The sequence below is a fragment of the Pleurodeles waltl genome, chromosome 5, assembly GCF_031143425.1.
Source record: "Pleurodeles waltl isolate 20211129_DDA chromosome 5, aPleWal1.hap1.20221129, whole genome shotgun sequence".
NCBI lineage: Eukaryota > Metazoa > Chordata > Amphibia > Caudata > Salamandridae > Pleurodeles > Pleurodeles waltl.
This window is the reverse complement of record NC_090444.1, coordinates 56,252,490-56,264,670: the sequence shown is the minus strand read 5'-3', so window position 1 is coordinate 56,264,670 and position 12,181 is coordinate 56,252,490. Positions and strand designations below refer to the sequence as shown.

The 12,181-nt window shown below is 44.6% G+C and overlaps 1 long non-coding RNA gene across 1 annotated transcript in view; it reads left to right on the top strand.

Annotated features, from left to right (window-relative positions):
• The window catches only part of LOC138297206 (uncharacterized), a 77,718-nt gene extending 67,823 nt beyond the window's left edge, over positions 1-9,895 (top strand). The window contains exon 2 of the long non-coding RNA XR_011203932.1: positions 9,369-9,895. This is a non-coding gene — a long non-coding RNA (uncharacterized lncRNA). The remainder of the gene's footprint in view (positions 1-9,368) is intronic.
• The last annotated feature ends 2,286 nt before the right edge of the window (positions 9,896-12,181 follow it).

The window sequence follows — 12,181 nt, the reverse complement described above, 5'->3', positions numbered from 1 at the left end:
GAAGAAGAAGCAAATACCGATTACGTGTCATAGTTGCAGGAAATATAGCCGTTGCCATCAAGGGACTACCCCATCAAAAAAGTCAAACCTAAAAACCTTTACATCTCTTTCAGATATGTGGGAACCCACTGAGTAGGTCCAGACTGAGGCTTAAGTCTGACAGCGTTGTCCCTCAAATATTGCTCTGCATACAAATTAGTCTGCTCCACAATCTCTTCCAAAAATACATCGTCCATAAAGAAGTGAAAGAAATGGACAGGCAAAAAGTTTTCCGTATTAACTCTACACCCTGGGAGACCAGTAAATGCAGGTAACTGTGGCTACTCCATGTTTGGGGCAATCCAGGTGTCAGGTCTTCTAATGGGAAACCCTTCAGCCCCAGGCTGCTGCATTCTTGGCACATCAATGTCCTCCTCCACAACAGGCCCTTCATCTGCACTGAGAGTAGCTTCCTCATCAGAAGAATACTCTCGGACAGAAAACTCACTTCCAGAATCTCCCACTTCCTCCTCTGCCTCAGATGCAGAGTCAGTCTCGTAATCATGGTCTGAAGACGACTCAAAGAGCATGCCAACAACCTGCTGAGCGGTCACTCTGCGGCTAGCCATGATCCTCACTAACAACAAATGGATTGCCAACAACAAGTAGCACTAAAATAAGTAATAAACAAAGTGTAGCTTTATCACAAAGAGTTATGTACTAAAAAACTATACCACTCACTTGCCTGAAAAGGCTACTCACCAAGCAACTACTCTGCACAGACACAGCAATCACCAATGATATCCCACTAAAAAGAAAAAAGAAAAAAGCAAATTAGACATATGACAACACAAATATCATTGTGCTCAAATCTAAGGACAATTTCACACACAATACTGCATTTAGTACACCACCTACAAACATGTCATTCATGCATGTCAACAATACTCCTTTGGAGTAAATTGCTTTCACTTACCTAAAACATGCAACTATGCAAACCACAGGACAACTATTGCCAAAACCACAAGGATCCACAGCAAAGGAAGCAAAAGCGTTGAACTAGAAGAAAAAGAAGAAATAAATTGTTATAATCACAAATACAAATACTTCGCCAGTTGACAAACACCCCACCACCAAGAACTTAGAAATTGTCCCTGGTACCTAAGTGGATTCTGCCCCCCTTGGGGGCAGATGGGCGTAAAAAAAATTGGCCGATCTGCCCCCAAGGGGGGCAGAAATGGGCAACAGCTCTGTGCCCCCTTTAGGGGGCAACCCTTCCCAAAGGGGGCACCCCCAGCACAAAACAAAAAAAAGGAAAAAAATAAAATAAAAATCCCTGGCGTATTGGTGGTTTCTGCCCTCCTTGGGGGCAGATGGGCCTACAAAAATAGGCTCGGGGCAGAGATGGCCAATACGAACTTTCCCCACTTTGGGGGGGCGACCCTTGCCCAAGGGGTGTCCCCAAACTTACACCACACACACCACACAATCCCTGGTGCCTAGTGTGCTTCGACCCTCACCGGGGGCCAGATCGTCCAAAAACATGGCTGATCTGCCCTCGGGGGGGCCGAAACAGAAAAATAAAATAGCCCCTCAGGGGAGCGACCCTTGCCCAAGGGGTTGCGCCCAAAACAAACTTTTAATAAAGAAATCCCTGGTGTCTAGTGGATTTCGCCCCTGCCCCCGGGGGGGGGCAAATACTAAATAAAATAGCCCCCCCGGGGGGTTGACCCTTGCCCAAGGGGTCGCCCCCAAAATAAACATACCCAAAAAAATCCCTGGTGTCTAGTGGAGATTCCTGCTCCACGATCGCGGGCCCTGCCCGCGATCGTGGAGCAGGAATCTGGTGAAAACAGGCACAGGGGGAAAGGAAGAACCCGTTCCTTTCCCTGTGTCTGTTTTCCCCCCAAAACCCTCAAAAAGGGAAGGACTTACCTTGGGAAGTCCTCTCCCCTCGACGTGCTGGAAGCAAATGGCTTCCAGCGCCTCCCGGCAACACTTGATGACGTCGGCGCGCTGTGCGCGCGCTGACATCATCAGATTGCCGGAGGGGGGTCGGGGTGGAAGGGGAAGGGCTTCCCCTTCCATCCCCGCCTTGGGGGCGTGGGTGGGGTACACGGGGGGGAGCACTAGCGCTCCCCCCAGTTCCCGTGCCATGGACGAGGTCACCTCGTCCAAGGCACACGGGAACCGATGCCTTGGACGAGGTCACCTCGTCCAAGGCACTGGAGTGGTTAACACCAAGGAGTGTCAGAAAAACCCCTAAATACCAAGAAGTACCGCCTCGAAAATATGTGTCAAAGTATAGGATTTCATGGTAAGATTATAGAGATTGAGTTTGCATGAGCGTTCTAAAAATGTTTGTAACTGCTTCACGTCAGTGACAGATTCTTACTGTACCAAAACATCTGTGAGAGCTCTACGCTAACCCGATATTGCCAATTTACTATAAGTTCATCTCAAAGTTCTTATGTGGAACTTTATTCAGGTTTCAAAAATATCCAATGTTTCAATCCTCAGCTGGAGCGCACATCCACTTTTAATTCAGTTATGGCTACCTAGGGTCGACTTTTAGGTACTTCAAATCACCATAACTATAACTTATGAATTTCTATGGCTTTGTGCTAGTAAAATCTGAAACTAGCTATAACTTTCCTGTACCCTGTGGTTTCTTAAGAGGATTACTACATTTTTTTTTCAATTTCTATTTCCTAACTATAACGTCCTTGTAACCTTTGTTTTTTTTCAGAGAATTTCCATGTTTTTTAACGTTAAGAAATATTTAATAATTTTAAATTTAACCAAACATTGTTGCGCACGGCCTTCGGAAAACCCTTCATAAGCCCCCAATCCAGCGCCACACACAACCTTTGGATTTGAGTTGGGGGACGGCCAGGCTCCTGCGGCCTACCCCTTATAAGCACCAAAACCAGCTCTGCATGGAAGCGGTTGCCAAACCAGGCGCTGTGGCCACGCCCCAATGCGCAACCAACCGTGCGCCAAGAATGGCCTTTAGAGGTGGAAGGTGGTGGGGTTAGCTGAGGGTGTAGTCTGCAGTTATGCCCAGATGCCAAACCCATCATAAGCATCCAACCCTGTACCACTCACAGCTTTCGGTGGGTGCAGCAGTGGTTGCCACAAGGGCGGGTCTGTGGCCAACTCCCAAAGAGCCCCTCGCCCTGCCAGATTTGGACCCCAGACACCCCATCCCAAGGCCAGGCCAATTTTTGAAAAAGGGAGGGGGCTGCGAGGCCTGGAACGATTTTGGTCTCAGGGACCACAATCTCTGGGGCTTAGCCCATTATTAAAGTAGTTGGAGCCACGTGGTCTCCCTTCCCAAGCTGAATTTGGCCCTGGGGACACTATCACCCAGGCCCAGAAAATTAACTTGTGCCCTAAGACAACTATAACTCGCACCCTTGCCTTGCACATCATCAATATTTTTTACTGCGAATGTTAAAGTGATAATATCAAAGATATCGTAGAAGATGTCATGAGTGATGTAATATCTGGGGTAATTAGCAGTAATTGAGGAGTGCACAAGGTAGAGTTACCTTATGTCACAAATTATAATTATTTGAAATAACTTTAAATATAACAGCTGGATAGTTTTGTGTGGGTAAAATCTAAACCTAATTAAAACATCCCTGTAACATTTGTTTTTTAGAGACTTTCTTAGATTTTTTTGTATTCTATTTCCTAACTATAATGTCCTTGTAGCCTATGTTTTTTTCGGTGAATTTTTAGGGTTATTTTAACATTATGTAAGATGCCTGTCGCAATGCACGGTGAGGGAGGTGGGGTTGGACACAGGGCCTGTCCTTGCATTGTGCTGCTCCCACCCAATCTTGCTGCTCCTGAGTGTAGGAAGGTAGCCTCTTTCTAGCCTTGTTACCCCCACTTTTGGCCTGTTTGTGAGTATATGTCCGGGTGTTTTTACTGTCTCACTGGGATCCTGCTAGCCAGGGACTAGTGCTCATAGTGGGAAACCCTATGTTGTCAGTGTGTTTGATATGTGTCACTGGGATCCTGCTAGCCAGGACCCCAGTGCTCATACGTTTGTGGCCTATATGTGTTCCCTGTGTAGTGCCTAACTGTATCACTGAGGCTCTGCTAAACAGAACCTCAGTGTTTATGCTCTCTCTGCTTTTACAATTGTCACTGCAGGCTAGTGACTATTTTTACCAATTCTCATTGGCCCACTGGAACACCCTTATCATTTCCTTGTATATGGTACTTAGGTACCCAGGGTATTGGGGTTCCAGGGGATCCCTATGGGCTGCATCATTTCTTTTGCCACCCATAGGGAGCAGACAATTCTTACACAGGACTGCCACTGCAGCCTGAGTGAAATAACGTCCACGTTATTTCACAGACATTTTCACTGCACATAAGTAACTTATAAGTCACCTATATGTCTAACCCTCACTTGGTGAAGGTTAGGTGCCAAGTTACTTAGTGTGTGGGCTCACCGGCACTAGCCAATGTGCCCCCACATTGTTCAGGGCAAATTCCCCAAACGTTGTGAGTGCGGGACACCATTAACCACGTGCACTACACATAGGTCACTACCTATGTGTAGCGTCACAATGGTAACTCTGAACATGGCCATGTAACATGTCTAAGATCATGGAATTGTCACCCCAATACCATTCTGGGGGGGGCAATTCCATGATCCCAAACCTGGGTACTGTCAAACTGCCTTTCCGGGGTTTCCACTGCAGCTGCTGCTGCTGCCAACCCCTCAGACAGGTTTCTGCCCCCCTGGGGTCAGGGCAGCCCAGTCCCAGGAAGGCAGAACAAAGGATTTCCTATGAGAGAGGGTGTTACACCCTCTCCCTTTGGAAATAGGTGTGAAGGGCTGGGGAGGAGTAGCCTCCCCCAGCCTCTGGAAATGCTTTGATGGGCACAGATGGTGCCCATCTCTGCATAAGCCAGTCTACACCGGTTCAGGGATCCCCCAGCCCTGCTCTGGCACGAAACTGGACAAAGGAAAGGGGAGTGACCACTCCCCTGACCTGCACCTCCCAGGGGAGGTGCCCAGAGCTCCTCCAGTGTGTCCCAGACCTCTGCCATCTTGGATTCAGAGGTGTTGGTGCACAATGGACTGCTCTGAGTGGCCAGTGCCAGGAGGTGATGTCAGAGACCCCTCCTGATAGGTGCTTACCTCTCTTAGTAGCCAAACCTCCTTTCCCAGTAGCCAAACCTCCTTTTTGGGCTATTTAGGGTCTCTCCTCTGAGCTATTCCTCAATGAATGCAAGAGCTCATCAGAGTTCCTCTGCACTTCCCTCTTTGACTTCTGCCAAGGATCGACCGCTGACTGCTCCAGGACGCCTGCAAAACCGCAACAAAGTAGCAAGAAGACTACCAGCAACCTTGTAGCGCGTCATCCTGCCGGCTTTCTCTACTGTTTCCTGGTGGTGCATGCTCTGAGGGCTACCTGCCTTCACCCTGCACTGGAAGCCAAGAAGAAATCTCCTGTGGGTCAACAGAATCTTTCCCCTGCCAACGCAGGCACCAAAATTCTGCATCACTGGTCCTCTGGGTCCCCTCTCATCCTGACAAGTGTGGTCCCTGGAACACAGGACCTGGATCCAAGTGTCCCTAACAGTACAGTGTCCCTTCTGTCCAAATTTGATGGAGGTAAGTCCTTGCCTCCCCATGCCAGACAGTAATCCTGTGAATTGCGTGAATTGCAGCTGCTAGGGCTTCTGTGCACTTTTGCAAGACTTCCTTTGTGCACAGTCTAGCCCAGGTACCCAGCACTCCGTCCTGCATTGCCCAATTCGCTGAGTTGGACTCCGACTTCATGGGACCCTCTTTTGTTGTGGTGAGTTGACCGTCATGCTCAGATCTTCTGAACACCTGTTTAGGTACTTCTGCGGGTTCTTCCTGCTTCTGCATGTGGTTTCTGTGTTACTGATTACGCCCTCTGTCTCCTCCTCCAAGGGGCGACCTCCTGGTCCTTCCTGGGCCCTGGCAGCACCAAAAATCCTCAACCGCAACTCTTGCAGCTAGCAAGGCTTGTTTGTTGTCTTTCTGCATGGAAACAACTCTGCATCCTCCAGCACGCCGTGCGACATCTTCTGACCAAAGGAGACATTCCTGGCACCTTCCGTTGTTGCATAATCTTTGGCTTCTTCCACCCGGAGGCAGCCCTTTTGCACGTTCATCCGGGGTTTAGTGGGCTCCTGCCCCCCCGGACACTTATGTGACTCTTGGACTTGGCCCCCTTCCTTTACAGGTCCTCAGGTCCAGAAATCCGTCTTCAGTGCTTTGCAGTCAGTTGTTGTCTTTGCAGAATCCCCTATCTCGACTTTACTGTCTTTCTGGGGTAGTAGGTTAACTTTACTCCTACTTTTCAGGGTCTTGGGGTGGGGCATCTTGGACACCCTTAGTGTTTTCTTACACTCCCAGCAACCCTCTACACACTACACTAGGCCTGGGGTCCATTTGTGGTTCACATTCTAATTTTGGAGTATATGGTTTGTGTTGCCCCTAGGCCTATTGTCTCGTATTGCATTCTATTGTGTTCTACAGTATGTGCACTACTTTTCTAACTGCTTACTTACCTGATTTTGGTTTGTGTGTATATTTTGTGTATATTACTTACCTCCTAAGGGAGTATATCCTCTGAGATACTTTTGGCATATTGCCACTAAAATAAAGTACCTTTATTTTTAGTAACTCTGAATATTGTGTTTGCTTATGATATAGTGCTAAGTGATATAAGTGGTATAGTAGGAGCTTTGCATGTCTCCTAGTTCAGCCTAAGCTGCTCTGATATAGCTACCTCTAGCTAGAACACTTCTAATCTACTAATAAGGGATAACTGGACGTGGCACAAGGTTTAAGTACCGCAAGGTACCCACAATAAGCCAGGCCAGCCTCCTACAGTCTTCAATTCCTTGATTGTATTCAGATAAATCCATTGTTAGTCACCACTTTAGCAACTATGTTTATTTACTATGTTTCATTGTTCTTTATCATTAAACAATAAGACATCAGCCACACAGTTCATATTACTTGTATTCACCTCTGCGACTGCCTAACAATGTCCTTTGATAGCTCCATCCTTCATAGGAGTTCCATATACAACTCTTGTCAAACTCACATCTCAATGGACAAAATAATACATCCAGGAACCTCATATTTTATTACACTTGTGGAGGCAGCCTCAATACACCATATGCCACCTGTTTGCATTGTTCATTGTTTTTTCAACAGTGAGCTTCCTCCAGATGCAGTGTATTGTTCCATGCTCCTTCCTGCTTCCACATTTTCCCTCAATGCTCACATCCCACAGCAGACTATTACTTCTTCTTTTCATTTTGTACCCTCCTGCAATCTTTTCCTACTACCTTGAAGCTAACCTGCTATCCAAAAACGTCATTACGCCAACTTGCACATGTAAAGAATGGACCCTTTTGAGGACAAAAATAACAAAGCATTGGTGGATATTTACATCCCTGTTTAAATACACTATAATGTTTTTTCCATTTCACAAACCTTTGCAGTAGTGCACCTAGAAAGCTGCGCCAAGCACAGATTTACCTCATATAACTACACATGTCTTGTGACATCTCCAAGGTGATCCTGTCCTATGTGGAGTATTCTACACAGCATAGCTTTCTGCTCAGGGAAATAGAGCCCCCTGCATAATCCCACTCTTCTGCCTGTGGAGAAGGCCCTTTCCCTACACCTGCATCAAATGTGAGGATGGTCCATCCCCCTTCCCATCAAGGAAGGAGAGTTACTGCAGCTGTTGGGTGGAGTACATTTTCCAACCATTTCCAAGATTGGAAAGGGTCAGATTATAATTTACGTTTATGGATGTTTACACATTCTTAGCCAGGCATTGTAGATTTCACTGTTCTTGAAACTGCAGAGGTGAATCCATTCAATCCAGTCTGGAATCTAGAAAGGTGTAAATGAATGTATTCTCTAAACCATAAACATGTTTGCATCTCAACCTTCCTTTGTAACCCAATATGTTCTTCACACAGAGGGCCAGATTTACAAGGTCTTAGCGCTACCGGAGCATCAGTTTCCATGACGCGTGGTTCTTTTCACTGCACCATATCTAGATGGAGGCGTTAAGCCACTTTTTGTAATGCCTTCTTCTAAACATGGGCCCCTTCAACACAATTTTCTGCGTCAGAGGGGCGTGCAATGGTGGTTGCTGTGGGTGTTCCACCCCAACACCCATTGCTTTTGACGCTGCCCCAGATTAACAAGAAGACATGAATCTGAGGTAGTGCCAAAATCTAACGCCACCCTATGGGTGGAATTAGCATGACACAACAAGGAGGAATACTTTTAATCCTCCTCGTGTTTTGCTCTTTGTATGAGTGCTGCATTCTGCTGCACACATAGAAAGAGCAAAAGGCCATGAATGATTGTGTATGTGCAGGAAGGTGTACTTTCTTGCACATAAACAATCATTCCATTCATTCCAAAATGACATTTTGGTACTTCTACGTGTGCTGCATTTTGCAGCACATATAGAAGTGAAAAACCACCAGTGTAGATAGTTTACGTGCAGGAAGGGAATAAAAAACAATCTATTCCCTCAATGCAGACACCTTTGCACTATGGTGCAAGGATGCCTACATTGACGCAGGGAGTTTAATTCAGCACCGGCCTGGGGGCAAACACAGGGGTGCTCCGTATTCCTGTAAATATGGTGCATCCCTGCGTTTTAAAAGCGGTGCGGTGCAGCGCAGCACTGCTATTTTTGGCGCAGCAGCACACTGCCCTGCTCCACTTTGTTGTAAATCTGGCCCATAGTGTTTATAAAATCTCTTGACACTCTTCAAATTGCTTTCCAAAATATCCAAAACAAGCTGAATGGGGAAATGCAGGATGATCTGAAGAGTTTGGGCTTGAATGTGGTAAATGCAGTGATGCTGATATTTCACAGTGAGCAGAATGAATGGGGATAGACTTTGTGTAAAGAGATCTAGGAGAGCTCCATGATACCTGAGTCTTTGCTTTCATGGTCTTCTGGCGTTTATCAACATGTCAGTGAAGAATTATACACATTATACAGGTGAAGGGCCTGCACCAGCTCTTTCCCTGCTGAAACTGATGTTGAACCCTATCATTTGTTTCATATATGATAACATTACAATAAATATGATTTTGTTTTTCTTTTGTTAACTTAAAAGCCAATAGAAATAACCAACTAGTGCATACTGTTTAATTGTACAAAGACTTGATCCCTCTGCATGAGACCTGCCACAAGTGTTTTGCACCCACTAACCAATAACAAGCATCTGTGTATGAAGGATGTTACACTGGGATTCCTTGTATGTGTAGTCAGTGCATGTATCATAGTGCACATATAGTGATTTGTGTCTCATGCACTGTGCTTGTATGTTTACAGATTCCTCCACACCAGCCTGAATCCACCCTCATATGAAGAAACTCCTGGGAGCAGAAGGATTGTGGTCCACGCTTCCACCGCGGAGACAGGAAACTCACCATGTTTAGTTTGTTTTTGTAGCAATGGCCTCTTTGGTATTGAGGGAAGCTCTTCATTGCTGACCTCTTTCACAGCTTAATTGCTTGGATCACCTAATTGATAATGCTTCATTTAGTGTCAAATATTATTCGTTGGCTCATGGAATCAAAAATATGTGGCACACCTTCAAGGCTAATAATTCTCTTTTATGCAACCATCCCCTTGTCTATTAAAATCCATTCAGTTGTTATTCTAAATAATTCTTAACATCAAGAAAGTTTGACTTTTCTTGTGAATTTCCTATCCAATAATCGACCAAGCCTCGATCTTGTTTTTCTCGGACTGTATTACTTAATTTAGGAGCTACGCCAATATGCAGGTGTTCACACTGTAAAATAAAAGGATGATTGTTGTGATGCATCTCAAATAAAGTTCATTAAAGATTGCAATATTTATTGTCCTTAGTTCCTGAAATCCATTACACTTTGATTCACTTTAAGTTCCATCTTCCTTAGTTTATGTAAAACATAACTTTTGTATGTATTGTAATCCTTATTTTCAAACTACCTTGGGCCTGCTGCAGTAAAGCATTCTTATCTATCCAGAGCCTGTGCTGTGTAAACTAGGAGGCTTCAAAACAGGAACCCTTAAAGAGCAAAAGCACCAGAAACCCCACCCATATTATCAGCACAAACACGCTAACACTGTGAAGCACAGCCAGGCAGCTGGCAGGAGAACTGATCTTTTGGCATATCAAAAAACATTTAACTCTATGAACAACTCTTAGAGAAAACATCAAGGATGATATTTACTGGCTGCCCAGCGGAGTGTTTGTGCCGATTACACGGCTACCATTTTTTAGGGTCGAGCCTGGGTCGAATGCGAGTGCGCATGCGTTTCACTTGTGAGACGCTTTAGTAGTAAGAAAAGGGCTCAGAGCCCCGTCCATGTCACGTCATTGTCTTTCATTGGTTCGTGGGCTTGCCTTTTAAAATCTGCTTGCTTTTATTAGTGGAAGGCATGCATACGTCATGCCTTTTCCGGTGGTTATCCCTCCTCAAGCACAGCGACCAAGTACTGAAACTTGGTCTTGAATAATTCCAATGGTATGTACCTCAGCTGGGGTTGAAAATTCATCAGGCATGTGACAGCTAATCTGATTTGTCTAAATTCTTTAAGCTATGGCGGCGCCCGGATGCCTATGGGCATTTGAGTGCAATATATTATATAATTACTATTTTTATTGTAATTATTATTATTATTGCAAGCATTCTCCTCCTTGGTCAAGAGGAACGTTTAGATGGAACAATGTAGAGTGATTTGCATCCCACTTTTAATTACCCAGACAAGGGTATGGATCTTCTGACAAAGGTTTCAGAACTAGTTTGGATTTGCTATCATTTAAATGTAATTTCAGGCTACTCCTCAGATATAGCCTTGTGCAAAGTGATGACTCTCACAGAAGGTAGAAACGGGTCTGGCTCCAAGAAGGACTAGCAAAAACACAAGAACAATGTAGTGTGAGATCTCTGCACCTGGCTTTTATCTGCCTTCCGGAAGCAGTTATTAAGACAGACAAATGTCCTGCCTATAAATGTGCTCATCTTGAACAAGCCCTGTCTCCATCCTCCTTTGTTTCAGTGTTTGGTCTCCATCCTCCAACTATAAGATTGCAGGCAATATACTTCCACTCTCCAAGGAAGATGTCATCATCCCCGTCTTGTGCCTTGTTAAACCAGGGACATCCAAAATGGTTCCCACTGCCCCTATTACCCAGATTCCTATATCACACGGTCATGTTATCATACATGTTCATTACTCTTACTGGCTACATAAACACACTCAGCATGCACATGGGATACCAGCAGAAGGTTCTGGAACTATACTAAAAAAAAGTCAGTATATTGCACTTACACAGAGAAAAGCATGTGGTCACAGTACAGAGACATAAAAAATAGTACTCTGTAACTACCACTGTATGTGTTACACAAAAGGCATGGACTGTAGTGCAATGTCCACCATGAGATCAAGCTTTGTGAGAACCTCTGGGTCAGTCAACAGGGTTTGGACCCACGTTTTGAGGGACACGACAACACCTCTTTGCACATACTAGTTAATAAAAGTAATGATACTAGTTTCACATCAGTTAGGGCCATCAGGTCAGGAATAAACACCAGACAGTGCATGTGACTTTTCGTCCAATCAGTAACATTTGATGTTTTTTCTTTTATTTGTTAATTCACATTTCTTTAATCATTTAGCAAATACTACTATATTAAAATTTCTGGTCAGCATGAAAATAAACCACCAGAAGAAATTGTCAGATTACCTTATCTCCTTCCCACAGAGATTATTGTCTGGCAAATAAATGTACCCAACAACTGTCCAAAGAATACTTTTTATTTTATTTATTCATCCGGAGTTTACAGTTTTTTCTTAGTTCACTCTTTTTATACCACATTATTGTCCATTGTACTATATAATTTTTAATTTTTTTGGATTACAATTTCAATTGAAGCTGATGCCTGCCACTCATATTAAGAATTCAAAGTGAGGGAAATTAAAAAGAGTGTTCTCTACAGTTAAACCATATTATTTATGTGGAACAAAGATAAAGGAGATGTCTGCTCCTTATGCTTTCAAATAAATTATTTTCAGTCATTGCAAGATGAGTCATATCTGGCATGTTGCAGTTAAAAGAGAGTTTTCAAGGTCTGGGAAAGAAGAGCCAGGAT